The sequence below is a fragment of the Scyliorhinus torazame genome, chromosome 7, assembly GCF_047496885.1.
Source record: "Scyliorhinus torazame isolate Kashiwa2021f chromosome 7, sScyTor2.1, whole genome shotgun sequence".
NCBI classification, from domain to species: Eukaryota; Metazoa; Chordata; class Chondrichthyes; order Carcharhiniformes; family Scyliorhinidae; genus Scyliorhinus; species Scyliorhinus torazame.
The window spans coordinates 47,118,926-47,136,771 of NC_092713.1; the positions used below are offsets into that span (position 1 = coordinate 47,118,926).

The 17,846-nt window shown below is 49.6% G+C and overlaps 1 protein-coding gene across 1 annotated transcript in view; it reads left to right on the forward strand.

Annotated features, from left to right (window-relative positions):
* The first annotated feature begins 8,205 nt into the window (after positions 1–8,205).
* st3gal3a (ST3 beta-galactoside alpha-2,3-sialyltransferase 3a) overlaps positions 8,206–17,846 on the forward strand; it is a 1,052,507-nt gene continuing 1,042,866 nt past the window's right edge. The window contains exon 1 of the mRNA XM_072510649.1: positions 8,206–8,458. The gene's annotated coding sequence lies outside the window, so the exon portion shown is untranslated. The remainder of the gene's footprint in view (positions 8,459–17,846) is intronic.

Genomic DNA, 17,846 nt, shown 5'->3' on the forward strand with positions numbered 1-17,846 from the left:
ACCGGCAGGTACTGAAACAAAAATAAAAATTGCAGCAACACATTAATTTTAATTGTCTGCACCTGGCCCGCCAATGACAGAGGGAGGTTGTCCCACCTTGCCAAGTCAGCTTTCATCCTCCCCATCATACGAGTAAAATTGTACCTACAGAGCTCCATCCCCCCGGTCCTGCGTCACCTGCACCCCCAAGTACCTGAAGTGGGTTGCTGCCCTGTGAAATGGCAGCCCCCCACTCCCACCCCCCTTCCTCCTGGGATACCACAAAATACTCACTTTTTTCCAAATTTAATTTATATCCTGAAAACGACCCAAATTGTTGGTGGGCAGCACGATAGCACAAGTGGATAGCACTGTGGCTTCACAGCGCCAGGGTCCCAGGTTCGATTCCCCACTGGGTCATTGTCTGTGCGGAGTCTGCATGTTCTCCCCGTGTCTGCGTGGGTTTCCTCCGGGTGCTCCGGTTTCCTCCCACAGTCCAAAGACATGCAGGTTAGGTGGATTGGCCATGATAAATTGCCCTTAGTGACCAAAAAGGTTAGGAGGGGTTATTGGGTTACCGGGATAGGGTGGAAGTGAGGGCTTAAGTGGGTCGGTGCAGACTCAATGGGCCGAATGGCCTCCTTCCGCATTGTATGTTCTATGTTCTATGTTCTATGTTAAATCTTTGGAGAAGTCCCATTATGTTCCCCACCGACGTACTCAGCTCTGAAACGTACAACAATAAATAGTCCACGAACAAAGATACCCTGTGTTCCATCCCCACCCCCCACTATCCCCCTCCACAGTCCAAAACTCCTTAAAGCAATGGCCAATTGCTCTATCGCTAGTGCAAATAACAGGAGGGACAAGGACACCCCTGTCTGGTACCCCGGTTTAGCGCGAAGTACCCCAAGCTCATATTATTTGTACGGACATTCGCTATCGGTTCCCTATATAATAGCCATATAATAGCCATACACATTCCGTAAATCTCTGCCCAATCCCGAATCTCTCTCGGACCGCCATCAAGTACCCCCACTCTACCCGATCGAACGCCTTTTCCGCATCCAGCACCACTACCACCTCCGTCTCCTTTCCCTCGGCGGGCGTCATGCTTACATTTACTAATCTCATGATATTCAAAAATAGCTGCCTTCCTTTCACAAACCCTGTCTGGTCTTGCCCTCTTACCTTCGTGAGGCCCCCCTCCAACCTAGCTGCCAGTACCTTCGGCAGTGTTTTGGCGTCTACATTCAGTAACGATATGGGCCTATATGATCCACATTGCGTTGTGTACTTCTTTAACAACAGGGAGATCAAAGCCTGTCCCAATGTTTGTGGTAGTACTCCCTTCCCTATCACCTCCTCAAACATCCCCACCATCAGTGGCACCAATTTGTCTTTGAATTTCTTGTAATACTCCAAAGGGAACCCATCTGGCCCTGCCACCTTCTGGATTGTATCTTCCCAATTGCCTCCTTTACTTACCTCTTGTTCCCCCATCGACTCCTCCAATCTGGCCCTATCTTCCTCCTCCAGCCTCAGAGACTCCAACTCATTCAGGAACTCACTCATCCCTCGTTCCTCTCCCGGTGGCTCCGACCTATACAGCTTTTCATAAAACTCCTCAAACACCTTATTAATCTGCTCCGGAGCCACCACCAATTTCCCCGTCCTATCCCACACCTGGACTATTTCCCTCACTGCCGCCTCCCTCCAATGTTGGCCTGTCAGCATATGCCCGTCTTCTCCCCGTATTCATAAATCGGTATTCATCGCTTGCCTCTGTTGGCGTACCGCCTTCCCCATAGACAACTGGTCAAAACTAGCCTGGAGCTCCCCCTACTGTCCAAAAGGGCTGGATCTGCATCCCCGGCGTACCTCCTGTCTACCTCTATTAGCCTTTGATGCTCCTCCCTCTCCTCTTTATCCACCTTGTCCTTAAATGATATCACCTCCCCCCTCACTACTGCCCTTAGGGCCTCCCCTGCCACCGCCTGCAATATTTCCATTGTACAGTTAAATCCTACGTACTCCTCAATCACTTTCCCGATCTTCTCACAGAAGCTTCGGTCCCTCAACAATTGTGCATCCATTCTCCACCCTGGCCTCTAAGCTACCTCCCACTCCAGGACCACATCCACCCAGTGCGGCGCATGGTCTGAAATCGCTATCGCCGAGTACTTTGATCCCCTAATCCCAGTCAACAATGCCTTCCTACCACAAAAAAGTCAATCCTCAAATATACTTTGTGAACTGGGAAGAAGAACGCGTACTCCCGCTCTATTGCTAAATTGCCCTTAGAGTCCCAAAAAAATAGGTTAGATGGGGTTATGGGGAAAGGGTGAAGGTGTGGGTTTAAGTAGGGTGCTCTCTCTCAGAGTTGTTGCAGACTCGATGGGCCAAATGGCCTCCTTCTGCACTGTAAATTCTATGATTCTCTCTTTGATGCAAGAACCTCCACAGGTCCACTCCTCCCATCTTCCACATGAGTACAGCCAGCACTTTCGCCCCTCGCCGACTGGGCAAGCGAGCGCGGCTGCGACCTGTCCCTCCTCGGCCCTAGCACCATATTCCAATCCCCTCCCACTGATAGCTTGTGTGAGTCCAAGTCAGGGATGGCCCCTAGCACCTTCCTCACAAACCCTGCATCATTCTAGTTAGGGCCATACACACTCGCCAGCACCACCAACCTCCCCCACAACACATCTGTTACTATTACTATCTACCCCCCTGGCCCATCACCCCCTTCTCCACCTGGAACCTAATCCTCTTATCCACACCGCTATCTTCGAGTGCCTCAGGATGTAACTGCCATGCATGGTCCTATGGTAACGGGCATACTTGTGTATGATTCTGAGGTGGTAGTCGCACACAATCTGAGCATTCAGGGAGTGGAGTTCCTTCCTGTTAATATAGGGCACTTCCTGATGGCCCGGTGCATGCAGGGCGACATGTGTGCCAACGATCACACCCTGGACCTGGGGCATTCTGGCGATGGCAGCAAATCCTTCAGCACGGGCATTTTGGTAGGCCTGATCCAAGTCAAAGGTGACATAGTCTGATGTCCGGGCATACATGGCATCTGTCATCTCCCGATTACACTTAGGGGCGGAAGATTGGGATATGCCACACAGGTCCCCACTTGAGCCCTGGAATGAACCAATAAAATAAAAGTTGAGAGCTGTGGTGACCTTCATGGCCATCAAGAGCAGGTGTCCTCTTCCTCCATGGGGTGCCATGTTCGTGAGAACGTGGCACAGGTGCCGCACTGTCTCTCTGCTGAGACGCCGTCAGCTGGTATTCGTCAGCTCATTGAATGACCAACGATGTCTGTGCACCTTGGACCATTGCTGGCTTCCCCTTCTGGGTCCTTCCTTAGCCTGATGGGTGGCTAGGTCTTCAGGGCGTGCGGTGGCTCCTGCACATGAGGTGCCGGCTCCAGCCTGAGTTGTCGCTGCTGCCTACTACAGCATCTGCCTGCCTCGGCTGCCACAAACAACGTGATGGCAGCCTCCTCGGGACTGACACCAGCAAACATAATTATATTTGGAAGGAACTGGAGAAGGAGAGAGACAGATAATCAGTTAGGGCATTCATCCTGGGACCCTTAAATCCCCAAGTCTCTCCCACCCTTACCATGACTGCCCTGACTTCTCCCAGAGTGCCATCCACCAAACCAGTTGTACTGGTAAACCTTGCTCTGCACACTCACCCCTGGCCACGCCAGGAGCCCCGAGATCTCAGACCCCAGACCTCTGCCGGGAACATAGGGAGAACATGCTCAGCTGCCCTAAGCTCATCCACTCAGTCGCGGGCAGATTTTCAGTGGTGAAGTCCTTGCTCTTTAGTGTTTGATTGTTGGCAGCTGCCTCTATCGCGCTGGTGCTCCTGGAGTACAGGCACATTGCTCAGGAATCAATGTTTGGTGGACATGCAATGCACTAATCATCTTCTGAGGTATGGCACATCTGCCCTCGAGGAGGCACTTGCAAGTTGAGGAGCTAATTCCTCATTTAAAATAGCCTTCAGCTGTGAAGCTAGAGGCTGGTCACAGTCAAAGGGAGTAAAATTGAGTTCCAGGATAGGAGCCGTAGCAGGCTCAGTCCTGGAAGAGTTTGGTAGGACAGACAGGCTGCTGCTGTGATTGCACCTGTTATGGGTCACGGGTCACAAGATTTAAAGATGGTTTGAAGGCCTCACAAGTGCAAAGCCCTTCAGCAACACCCCCGCCCGCCCAGGCAACCCGCGACCTGGAATGCTTCAGCTCTCTGACCAAGCCCAACCCAAAAAGAGCCAATAGCGACAACAGGAAAGCTATTTATTACTCAGCAAGTAGTTAGGATTTCAATGCGCTGACTGAAAGTCTGGTAAGGAGCAGGTTCAACTGGGGCTTTCAACAAGGAACTGGATAATTAAAAGAATGAATAAATATTGCAGGGCTACAGGGGAAAGGCGGGGGAGTGGGACGAGCTGAGTTGGTCTTGCAAGAAGCTGACACGAGTTAAATGGACTCCTTACAGCACTGGGAATATTTTGAATTTAAGTACGATTTCAGCAATGTATTTTTAAGTGTCGGGATTGTCTCACTATTTTGGCTCTATGTGGTCCTTCTAGTAATTACCAACATCTGGTTTGCTTCAATTTATTGTCTATTAGAAACATCTGTTCTCTTGCATTCACAAAGATTAATTTCTTTCCATTTAAGTCCCTTCCTGGATGTTTTATCCCCATGTGAAGCACATTGCATTTCTCTATTAAGAAAATTCTTTCCAACTCCAAGTATATTTTATTTGTCTTTGAGTTAAAGCAAGTTTATTTGAAAATCAAGCTGTATTCTCAGTGGTCAGCCAATTAAGATATTATCTCTCGTGTTTAGATAATGTGTGAACAATTGTTTTGAGGTACTTGGCTCATAACTGCAAGATAAATCATTCTTAATGTCTGGGTATTTTATTTCTAAATGTGAATGATTATCTTTCAAAGCCTGCATCATTTGAATATCATCTACACAACAAAATTCTGCTTCAGTTGACTACATATCAACCCCCTTTTTTTTGAATATCAGTAAATATGAGATTGAAATAAAGACAGAAAATGCTGGAAATATTCACTTTGTGATGAACATTGTTTCTTTTCCAGTTTTCGGCACAAATGTTTCCTGATGGAGTATTTTCTATGCTGTCAACAGCCAGATGACTGACACCTACCAAATAGATGATATGCATGCGGGACAATGACTGGATCAGTCTTCTGTCATGAATCTGTATGGAGATAGCAAGTAGACAGTATTCAACGGGCCTCAATTGGTCTGCGCCTCTCCTGATGATGAGTTTAGAACAGTAGCTTAGATAATAATCAAGTGTGAATAGTTTATGGAGGAGAAACAGATTATAGATGATTGGAAAGGTCCCTGAGATATACATTTTTAAAAATAAATTTAGGGTACCCAATTATCTTTTTCCAATTAAGGGGCAGTTTAGCGTGGCCAATCCACCTACTCTGCACATCTTTGCGTTCTGGGGGTGAAACCCATGCAGACACGGGGAGAATGTCAAACCCCACACGGACAGTGACCCAGGACCGGGATCGAACCTGGGTCCTCAGCGCTGTAGGCAGCAGTGCTAACCACTGTGCCACCCTCCTGAGATATACATATGTTAATGTATAGTCAAGGAAGTTGATGGGGGCAGACAGCTGAACACACAGAATGCATCATCAAAGAACAACAAAGGTATAATTGACTGGACCCTGAGAAAGAATGTGCAAGTTAGGTGGATTGGCCATGCTAAATTGTCCTTAGTGTCCAAAAAGGTTGGGTGGGGTTACTGGGTTACGGGGATAGGGTGGAGGTGTGAGCTTAGGTAGGGTGATCTTTCCGTGGGCCGGTGGAGACTTGGTGGGCCAAATGGTTTCCTTCTGCACTGTCAATTCTATGTTCTATGATTACCCCTTATCCACAAACTAGGATAAGGGGTAAACCTTTTACGACTGAGGTGAGGAGAAATTTCTTCACCCAGAGAGTGGTGAAACTGTGGAATACACTACCACAGAAAGTAGGTGAGGCCAAAACAGTGTGTGATTTCAAGAAGGGATATAGCTCTTGGCTCTAAAGGGATCAAGGTATATGGGGGAAAGGCAGTATCAGTGTATTGAATTTGATGAGCAGCCATGATCATAATGAATGGCAGGCTCGGCCTCCTCCTGCTTCAATTTTCTATGTATATTTCAATGTAATTACCTAATTCTTTGGTGTATGATTTTATGAAAACGTAGGAATTGTGGCATAAGCCTAGGCCAATGATTGTTACTTTTCTGACCAGGCTGTTATGTGGGATCTTTTCAAAAGTCTTACTAAACTCCATGTAGGCTACAATAAATGAGCTACCTCCTCAAAAAATGTAATCACGTTAGACAGAACCTTCGCTTAACAAATCTATGCTCACTGTCCTTGATCAATCCATACCTTTAAAAAAAATTACATTTTTTTAAATTAAGGGGCAATTTGGCGTGGACAATCCATCCAGCCTGCACATCTTTGGGTTGTTGGGGCGAGACCCACGCAAACACAGGGAAAATGTGCAAACTCCACACGGACAGTGACCAAGAGCCGGGATCGAATCTGGGACCTCGGCACCATGAGGTAGCAAGGTTAATACACTGCGCAACCGTGCTGCACCAATCCATACCTCTCTAAGTGATGATTTATACTGTCTCTCAGAATTTTTTCTAACTATTTTCCCATCTCTGATTCGGACATTCCCATCCTCCCTTTTTAAACAATGTTAACAGCCCTTCTGTCCTCTGGCATCACAGCTGCTAGCCAGAGATGGTCAGAGCCTCCACTAACTCCTTCCTTTTTCTCTTAGCAATCTGACATACATTTCATCTGGACATGACAATATAGTAATTTTTAAAGATGCTAAATCCGTTAACATTTAATCTCTCGCTGTATTTATCTAACCGAGTTCATTGCTTCTTGGCCTTTTGGCTAAGATGAGCGTGGGATCAGGTGTAATGTCTGGATCTGGTATGTCTCTCTTGTGAAGACCATGAATTGGATTCAATTTGAGTTGGTTTTTGGAGCAGGCAAGGAGCTGGATTAGGGGTTCACCCCTGTCCACACTCTGAGCTCTGGCTTTGGAACTCTGATAAAGTAATGGAAAAAAATCTAACCGATTTCACACCGCTCCTTAACTAAAATGCTTCCACTGTCCCCTGTTACTTCAGTCAGAAGCATTCATTAAGAGCCATGCCACATTTTCCACCTCCACATATAGGTTACCACAGAATTGTTACGGTGCAGGAGCCCATTCAGCCCATCGTGTCGGCAACAGATCTCTGAATGAGCAATTTGCTGAGAGCCATTCCCCGATTTTCTCCCTACAACCCTGCACATTTTCCTTTTCAGCTAACAGTCTAATTCCCCTTTGAAGGCCTCAACTGAACCTGCCTCCATCACACTCTCAGGCAACACATTCCAGACCCCAGCCACTCTTCCTGCACAAAGAAAAGTTTTTTCTCATGTCGCTTCTTCTTCTTCTGTCAATTATTTTAAATCTGTGCCTTCTCAGTCTTGATCCTTCCGTTAATTGGAACTGTTTCTCCCAATCTACTCTGTGTAGAGTAGGGCCCCTCATGAGTTTGGATACCTGCCCAATCTCTTCTCCCCCTTCCCATTTCCAAGGAAGAAAGTCCCATTTTCCCCCATCACTTTCCAGACATTCCTCATGCGTGGAACCTTTGGGTCTCTGATAGGTTCTACTCTTTGATTTTGTTATCCCTTTGCTGTTTTTCTATTCCTGAAGCATCTTTTGGGGTTTTCCTTTATTTTACTTGCCAATATTTTTTTTTCGTGCCCGCTCTTCACTTTCCTGTTTTATTTTCAAATGTCACCCCGCATGAAGATTCTGGGGGACTGTGTAATCATCATTAGTTTGATGAAAAGCCAGGAATGATCTGTACACAAGGACCACAGGTGTGCTTTACAGTTGGTCCCCTCGCATGTTTTAAGTCGCTTTGGAATAAGCAGCTATTATTAAGAGTGCAGTGTCAGCTCTGCAGCACTCAGCGCGCCTGGCCTTTCTGTGTCTCTTTCTCACCCCTCCCCCATTCCATCTGGTCCTTTGGGGAATTCCAAAGTTGAAGAATTTTGGATTAGTGTATGATTATCACATGGTTGTCACATGTATACTTGTGTTTTTTTTTGTGTGTGTGGCGCGCGTTACTCAAGGAGTGCAGAAACTATGCAGTCTGCGGATCGTTTAGCAGCGAAGCTTTGGCGTTGTCAGTGACACTGATACAGCGTTTAGATTTCAGTCCACCTCCGCATCAACTCTCTCCACATAACCGCCGCGGTGGCCAAAAGGATAATGTCATCTCAGGAGGTTGCATGTCGCCTTTCAAGATTGAACTTCCGAGGAAGGCGAGGACGTTAACAGGAATGCAGTTAACGTGAAAGATCGGCACTGAATAACTAGTGAGTGGAATATAAAGTTATTCAAATGACTATTTTAAGGTGCAAAAGCTAAGTTAGGGGTAAATAGCGAAAAAGCATTTGCCACTTCGGGTCTTCAAACTCAAAACTGCATGTTGTCTTCTTCGGTAGTCCGAATGGCTGGTCGTTTGAAATAAAGGCAGAAAAGCAAAATTATGGTGGGTTTGCTGTACATGGTGAGAGAGGGAGCAGTGAATTCTGGCCTGCTCTTACATATTGTATTGCTAATCTTTCACCGTCTATGGCACAAGAGATAATTCGCCCCTGTGCTGTGCACAATTTACATGTGAAATGTTCACTTTGTGGTGTAGTTCAGTTTATGGATTAACATCTATCCTTGAGCATCCATATTGTGTGTCAAATGGAACGGTTCAATCTGCTGCTGCATTTTACAAACCCCGCCCCCCCCCCCCCCCCTGCACAATCCCCACCAGCTTGAAGAAAAACACTGCGGATTTAGTGTCAACTTCTGTAGCCGCACAGCGGTGGAATTGCAAGCCGATTTTATTTATGTAACCCTGATAATGAGGGATGGGAAGTTCAGTGGAAGAGTGTTTCAATGCATGTGTACTCGATGTCTTCTCGCAATGATGGAGTGAACACCGACTGGTTACCAGGCCCTCCTAAGAAATTACCCTTGGCCTCCTCTGGGACATTTCGACAAACAGTTCGATTGCATGTACCTACAAGCGAGTTTCTGGGGGGGTTTATCTGAAATGAAACAGAGAATGCACACAGGATGTGGTACAAGTCACTGAAGCCAGCACCTGAAAGGAAAAGACAAGTCAGCATTGTAGGCGGGACTCTTCTAAACCAATGCCTGGTGACACTTCTGCTTTTAAAAGCAGTGGACAAGGGCAAGAGAGTCCAACACCGATTGTTCGGTACGGGATTGACGTTTCTTTACGCATTTTCTTGCCTCTTTTCCACCCACCTTTCCCGGAGGTATGACTGATGCTGGGGAATGTTTGTTAACAACCAGCCTGTCTGATACCCTGATGTCCAATAGACTTTATTTGTGTGGGAGCATGCACTGTGTACCAAGCTGTTTGATCATGAAAAGCTTCGCAATCACCCTGTATTCTTCAATACACGTTTTCCAGCAGAGGTTCTGTTTATCAGCCAAGATTGGTATCCTCTTTTATTTTAATTTCTTCCCAGCAAAGGGCCAGAAAGGCCAGTTGTAGCATTTGCACCGGTGCTCGAATAGGAATTAGCCAATGCACCATTAACTAGGCATTGCATCTGGAACTTTCCTAACTACTATCATTTGAAATGGCCACGGTACTGAAATTTCTGTCAATATTTTTAGTGAAAGAGTACCAAACTTAGTTTATTTCCTGGAGGAATTTCAAAACGTTGTCAATTATTGATCTATTGAAACATCAAGAGAGCAGCACATTGGCTGTATTTTTGGGCTTCCAATTGGGTCATCCTACATCTGGACTCCTTCATTATCTGCACCAAGGTTCCAGCTTAAGTTGGAGTTATTGCTGTCAGAGAACGGTAGCACAGTGGTTAGTACTGTTGCTTCACAGCGCCAGGGTCCCAGGTTCGATTCATGCTTGGGTCACTGTCTGTGCAGAGTTTGCACATTCTCCCACAAGTCCCGAAAGATGTGCTGTTAGGTAATTTGGACATTCTGAATTCTCCCTCCGTGTAGCCGAACAGGCGTTGGAGTGTGGTGACTAGGGGCTTTTCACAGTAACTTCATTGCAGTGTTAATGTAAGCCTACTTGTGACAATTAAGATTATTATTATTAAATATGTGTTGGAAATCCAATCAGTTGGTGATTACTGATTCATAACGTGTTTGGAAGAATCATTATAATTGGTTTGCTGGGAGACTTCCGGTTGCGGCTATGATTAGGTAGGTCGCACGTTCGGCAGCTCCCGCTGGGAACGGACTTTTGGGCTCTTTAGAGGGGCCCCAACGGTAATTGTTCGACGGCTTCCAGTGTGGGAAGGTGACAGCAAGGTTCCCGCGACACTATATGGATTGGACCAGGAGTGGAGCGGTTAAAAAAGTGATCCTGGTGCAGCGGAAAGTGCGAGGGAGGAAAAGCAAGATGGCGGCGGGTGGAGACCAAGCAGTGTGGGCGCAGTGGTCGCAGGAGCAGCAGGAGTTTCTTAAACGCTGTTTTGAGGAGCTGAGGACAGAAATGCTGGCGCCAATGAAGGCGACGATTGAGAAGCTTGTGGAGACCCAGAAGACCCAAGGGGCGGCGATCCGGGAGGTGCGGCAAAAAACCTCGGAGAACGAGGACGAGATCTTGGGCCTGGCGGTGAAGGTGGAGGTGCACGAGGCGCTGCACAAGAGGTGGGCGGAAAAATTTGAGGACCTGGAGAATAGGTCGAGGAGCAAGAATCTTCGGATTCTGGGTCTCCCTGAAGGAGTGGAGGGGCCCGATGTAGGGTCATATATGAGCACGATGCTCAATTCGCTGATGGGCGTGGGAACTTTCCCGAGGCCCCTGGAGCTGGATGGGGCTCATCGGGTCCTGGCAAGGAGTACCAAAGCCAACGAGCTGCCAAGGGCTGTAGTGGTGAGTTACCACCGCTTCATGGACAGAGAGTGTGTCCTGAGATGGGCCAAAAAAGAGCGGAGCAGCAGGTGGGAGAACACGGAGATCCAAATTTACCAGGACTGGAGTGCGGAGGTGGCTAAGAAGAGGGCTGGTTTTAACCGGGCTAAGGATGTGCTCCATCGGAAGGGGGTGAAGTTTGGGATGCTGCAGCCAGCACGATTGTGGGTCACGTTCCAAGATCGGCACCACTATTTTGAAACGCCCGATGAGGCATGGAACTTTATCCAGACTGAAAAGTTGGACTCAAACTGAGGGTTTGTCATGGGGGGATGTTTACTGTGTTTACTGTGTTTGGGGAATGTTCTTTGTGTTTTGGTGCTGGGTGGGGATGGGTGAATGGATTTGAGGTGGGGGCTGTGGGAGAGTGTGGGTGTCGGTGCTGGAGGGGCAGGGCCCCGTGGAGGAAGAGGGGAGTGGAGGCCCGGGGATGGGGAGTTGGGGTAAGGCCGCAAAAAGGTGCTGCGCCAGAGGGGGCGGGGCCGGCTCCGGAAAGCGCGGGCTTTTTTCCGGCATTAGGAAAGGATGGGGCGGGGCTGGGAGGGGAAGGGCACACTGACTGCCAAGGGGTGGGGTGATTCTCACACTGGGGGGTCGATGGAATGGCAGGAGAGGCCGGGGTCAGCAGGAGTCAGCTGACTTACGGGAGTGTCATGGGGGGAGCAAAATAGCTAGATGAGGATCTAGTGGGGGGGATGGGCGGGAGGAGGGGGGGAGGGGGGGGAGTAACTGGGTTGCTGCTGCATTAGCCAAAGGGGAGCTGGAAGTAGGAGAGGTAATCGGGGCGGGAGTCCGCAGCCTGGGGGACTGGAGGGTGCGGGAGGCGCGGGCACGTGGCTGGCCTAGAAAAGGAGATGGCTAGTTGGCAAGGGGGGGGGGCGTGTAGCCCCCCAATCCGGCTGATAACTTGGAATGTGAGGGGCCTGAACGGGCCGGTCAAGAGGGCCCGGGTGTTCGCGCACTTAAAGGGACTGAAGGCAGACGTGGTTCTGCTCCAGGAGACACATCTGAAGGTGGCAGATCAGGTTAGGCTGAGAAAGGGATGGGTAGGGCAGGTCTTTCATTCAGGGCTGGATGCGAAGAACAGAGGGGTTGCAATACTGGTGGGGAAGCGGGTGTCGTTCGGGGCACTGAATATTGTAGTGGATAATGGAGGTCGATATGTGATGGTGAGTGGTAGGTTGCAGGGGGTGCGGGTGGTACTGGTTAACGTATACGCCCCGAATTGGGTTGATGCCGGATTTATGAAACGCATACTAGGTCGGATTCCGGATCTGGAGGTAGGAAGCTTGATAATTGGGGGGGGGGGGACTTCAACAACCAACTGGACCCAGCACTGGACCGTTCTAGGGCCAGGACGGGTAAGAGGCCGGCTGCGGCCAAGGTGCTCAGGGGGTGTATGGACCAGATGGGGGGAGTGGATCCATGGAGGTTTGCAGGCCACTGGCCAGGGAATTTTCCTTCTTTTCCCACGTCCATAGAGCCTACTCCCGGATAGACTTTTTCATTTTGAGTAGGGCGCTAATCCCGAAAGTGGAGGGAACGGAATATTCGGCCATAGCCATCTCGGACCACGCCCCGCATTGGGTGGAAATGGAGTTGGGGGAGTAGAGGGAACAGTGCCCGCTGTGGCGCCTCGATGTGGGACTATTGGTGGATGAGGGGGTGGGCGGGCGGGTGCGGGGGTGTATTGAAAGATACTTGGAGGCCAACGACAACGGGGAGGTGCAGGTGGGGATAGTTTGGGAGGCATTGAAGGCGGTGGTCAGGAGAGAGCTAAGCTCCATTAGGGCCCACAGGGAGAAGAGAGAGGGGAGGGAGAGGGAGAGGTTGGTGGGGGAGATTTTAAGGGTGGACAGGAGGTATGCAGAGGCCCCCGAGGAGGGGCTACTTAGGGAGCGACGAAAGCTCCAGACGGAATTCGGCCTGTTGACCACGGGAAAAGCAGAGACACAGTGGAGGAAAGCGCAGGGGGCGGCGTATGAGTATGGGGAAAAGGCGAGTCGGATGCTGGCACATCAGCTTCGTAAGAGGGAGGTAGCGAGGGAGATTGGTGAAGTCAAGGATAGAGGGGGGAATACAGTGCGGAGTGCGGTGAGAATAAACAAGGTATTTAGGGACTTCTATGGGGATCTGTACAGGTCTGAGTCCCCAGCGGGGAGGAATGGATGCGACGATTCCTGGATCAGCTGAGGTTCCCGAGGGTGGAGGAGGAGGAGGTGGCTGGTTTGGGGGCGCCGATTGGGCTGGAGGAGCTGGTTAAAGGATTGGAGAGCATGCAGGCGGGGAAGGCCCCGGGGCCGGATGGGTTCCCGGTTGAATTTTACAGGAAATACGTGGACCTGCTGGGCCCGTTGCTAGTGAGGACTTTTAATAAGGCGAGGGAGAGGGGGACATTGCCCCCGACAATGTCCAGGGCGCTGATTTCTTTGATCTTAAAGCGGGACAAGGATCCATTGCAATGTGGGTCGTATAGACCGATCTTGCTCCTCAATGTTAACGCTAAGTTGCTGGCGAAGGTGCTGGCTACGGGAATTGAGGACTGTGTCCCGGGGGTGATTCATGAGGACCAGACGGGATTTGTGAAGGGTAGGCAGCTAAATACAAATGTGCGGAGGCTCCTCAATGTGATTATGATGCCCTCGGTGGAGGGGGAAGCGGAGGTAGTGGCAGCTATGGACGCGGAGAAGGCCTTTGATCGGGTGGAGTGGGAGTATCTTTGGGAAGTGTTGCGGAGGTTTGGGTTCGGGGAGTGGTTCATCAGTTGGGTCAGGCTGCTATATAGAGCCTCGGTGGCAAGTGTGGCTACGAATCGACGGAGGTCGGAGTACTTTCGGCTGTACCGGGGGACGAGGCTGGGGTGCCCCTTATCCCCCTTGTTGTTTGCACTGGCAATTGAGCCACTGGCCATGGCACTGAGGGGATCCAGGAAATGGAGGGGATTGGTCCGGGGGGGGGAGAGGAACACAGGGTGTCGTTGTATGTCAATGACCTGTTGTTGTATGTTGCGGATCCAGTGGAGGAGATGGCGGAGGTCATGTGGAACCTTGGGGAGTTTGGGGACTTTTCGGGGTATAAACTCAACGTAGGGAAGAGTGAGCTCTTTGTGGTGCATTCAGGGGACCAGGGAAGGGGGATAGACGAGCTACCGCTGAAGAGGGCGGAAAGGAGCTTTCGGTACCTAGGGATCCAAGTAGCTAGGAGCTGGGGGGCCCTGCACAAGCTCAATTTGACGTGGTTGGTGGAGTAGATGGAGGAGGATTTTAAAAGATGGGATATGCTGCCACTCTCATTAGCGGGTAGGGCGCAGTCGGTCAAAATGACGGTCCTCCCGAGGTTCCTCTTTGTGTTCCAGTGCCTTGCCATTGTGATCCCCAAGGCCTTTTTCAAACGGGTAAGCAGGAGCATCATGGGATTTGTGTGGGCGAATAAGACCCCGAGGGTGAAGAGAGTGTTTCTGGAGCTTAGCAGGGACAGGGGGGGGCTGGCGCTGCCGAATTTGTGTGGCTATTATTGGGCTGCCAATGTGGCGATGATCCGTAAGTGGGTAATGGAGGGAGAGGGGGCGGCGTGGAAGAGGCTAGAGATGGCGCCGTGTGTGGGCACGAGCCTGAGGGCGCTGGTGACGGCACCGCTGCCGCTCTCGCCGACAAGGTACACCACGAGTCCGGTGGTGGCGGCGACGTTGAAGATCTGGGGGCAGTGGAGGCAACACAGGGGCGAGGTGGGAGCCTCGGTTTGGTCACCGATTCGGGAGAATCATCGGTTCGTCCCAGGAAGGATGAATGGAGGGTTTCGGAGCTGGCATCGGGCAGGGATTAGAAGAATGAGGGACCTGTTCATCGATGGGACGTTTGCGAGCCTAGGTGCGCTGGAGGAGAAGTTTGGGCTACCCCCGGGAAACGCTTTCAGGTACATGCAAGTGAGGGCGTTTGTGAGGCAGCAGGTGAGGGAATTCCCGCTGCTTCCGGCACGTGGGATTCAGGACAGGGTGATTTCGGGTGTATGGGTTGGAGAAGGCAAGGTTTCGGCGATTTACCAGGAGCTGAAGGAAGAGGAGGCCTCAGTGGAGGAGTTAAAGGGCAAGTGGGAGGAGGATCTTGGGGAGGAGATAGATGAGGGTCTGTGGGCTGATGCCCTGAGTAGGGTTAATTCTTCCTCCTCTTGCGCCAGGCTCAGCCTAATACAGTTCAAAGTTACTCACAGAGCGCATATGACAGAGGCGAGGTTGAGTAGGTTCTTTGGGGTGGAGGACAGATGTAGGAGGTGCTCGGGGAGCCCGGCAAATCAATTCCATATGTTCTGGTCGTGCCCGGTGCTGGATGGATTTTGGAGGGGTTTTGCGAGGACTATGTCCAAGGTGGTGAACGCCTGGGTCAAGCCGAGCTGGGGATTGACATTATTTGGAGTATCGGACAAGCCGGAAGTGCAGGACGCGAAAGAGGCCGGTATTCTGGCCTTTGCGTCCCTAGTAGCCCGGCGGAGGATGGAAAGATGCAAAGCCCCCCTAGTGTGGAAGCTTGGATCAATGACATGGCAGGGTTCATCAAGCTGGAAAGGATAAAGTTTGCCTTGCGAGGGTCTGTGCAAGGGTTCTCCAGGCGGTGGCAACCGTTCCTAGACTATCTCGCGGAGCGTTAGGAGGAGGTCAACAGCAGCAGCCCAGGGTTGGGGGGTGGGGGGGGGGGGGGGGGCGGTGCGGGGAGGGAGGGTTTCTTTTGAGGTGGTGTTTGGGCGAAGGTGGTTTTTTCCCCCCTATTTGTGCTTTGAAATGTTATATGGGGGGTTATTGCATATGGGGGAAATCTAATGCATAATTTCTGATTGTTGTGTTTTTGTTTCTTTTTTCTTGTTGGGGGGGGGGGTGGTTTTGTGTCAAATATTTTGTAAAATTTGAATATATTCTAAAAAAAAATAATTGGTTTGCTGGGATGCTGAGTGAATCTCATTTTACATAAGCTGAACAAAAAAAAAGCACAAAATCATGCTTGTTATTGCCAGTTTTAGAGCGACTACAAGTTCTCCAAAATAATACTGCTGTGCAAACCCCTGAAGCAAATTGCGCAAGGTGGCATATTGGTGAGGACAATAAACAGCTACTGGAACTATGTAGAGCAGGCAGATCATGATACACAACACTGATTTGATGCCAGCAGTGTCATTTTGGAGTGCAAAGCTTTAGCGAATGGTCTTTATTAACCTCACGAAGGTTGGGCACACATCAGCAACTAGAATGACCCACCTCAGTATCACTATTTAAAGGTATTTTCAACTACTTCCAGGTTAGTTGCTGATTGATTTCTTCTGGCTGTTGCGATAATTTGTTTGCACTGAGTGCTGAATTTGGTGCATTTTGAGTGCTATAGTAAGAGTTTGGTGACCGAGGGAGTATAAGGCTTCATTTTTATCTAAAGTTTAGTCTTTCTTTTATTTAGTTAATTAACTTAAAAGTTGCTGTTTGGTTTAGAAGAAGGTGAATTTTCAATCAGCTTTAAACAGGCTTCTACTTGTAGGCACTTGCAGCTGGAGCTTGTTAATTAGTTAATTGGATTAGGCCAGTTTTCAGAGGCTAGATTCACAGTGTAAAAGTGATCCCCTACAGTGCAGACTTTGTTTGCACTGAGTGCTGAATTTGGTGCTTTTTGAGTGCGATAGTGAGAGTTTGGTGACCGAGAGAGTATAAGGCTTCATTTTTATCTAAAGTTTAGTCTTTCTTTTATTTAGTTAATTAACTTAAAAGTTGCTGTTTGGTTTAGAAGAAGGTGAATTTTCAATCAGCTTTAAACAGGCTTCTACTTCTAGGCACTTGCAGCTGGAGCTTGTTAATTAGTTAATTGGATTAGGCCAGTTTTCAGAGGCTAGATTCACAGTATAAAAGTGATCCCCTACAGTGCAGACTTTGTTTGCACTGAGTGCTGAATTTGGTGCATTTTGAGTGCTACAGTAAGAGTTTGCTGACCGAGGGAGTGCTGAATTTGGTGCATTTTGAGTGCTACAGTAAGAGTTTGCTGACCGAGGGAGTGCTGAATTTGGTGCATTTTGAGTGCTACAGTAAGAGTTTGCTGACCGAGGGAGTTAGGTGAGGAGGGAGTAAGGTGCTCCTTTCATTTTGTTTCCGACATTTCCGCAAAGAGTGAGAAGAGAGCCAGGGGTTTACAGAAAGTGTAGCTGACTGGGAGCAGAGTCGGAGGGCGGAGATCTAGTTAGTCCACAGGGCAGCTATATTCTGTCAGGTAAGAGGGAATGGAGGCTAGGCCAGTTGCATGCTCCTCCTGTAGGATGTGGGTGGTGAGGGATACCACCGGTGTCCCCGCTGACTATACCTGCGGGAAGTGCACCCAACTTCAGCTCCTCAAAGACCGTGTTAGGGAACTGGAGCTGAAGATGGATGAACTTCGGATCATCCGGGAGGCAGAGGGGGTGATTGAGAAGAGTTACAGGGAGGTAACCACACCCAAGGTACAGGACAAGAATAGCTGGGTTACCGTCAGGGGGAAAAAAACAAACAGGCAGACAGTGCAGGGATCCCTCGTGGCCATTCCCCTTCAAAACAAGTATACCGTTTTGGATGCTGTTGGGGGGGATGACCTACCGGGGGAAGGCCCTAGCAGCCAGGTCTCTGGCACTGAGTCTGGCTCTGGGGCTCAGAAGGGAAGGGGGGAGAATAGAAAAGCAATAGTTGTAGGAGATTCAATGGTTAGGGGAATAGATAGGAGATTCTGTGGTCGTGAGCGAGACTCCCGGAAGGTATGTTGCCTCCCGGGTGCCAGGGTCAGGGATGTCTC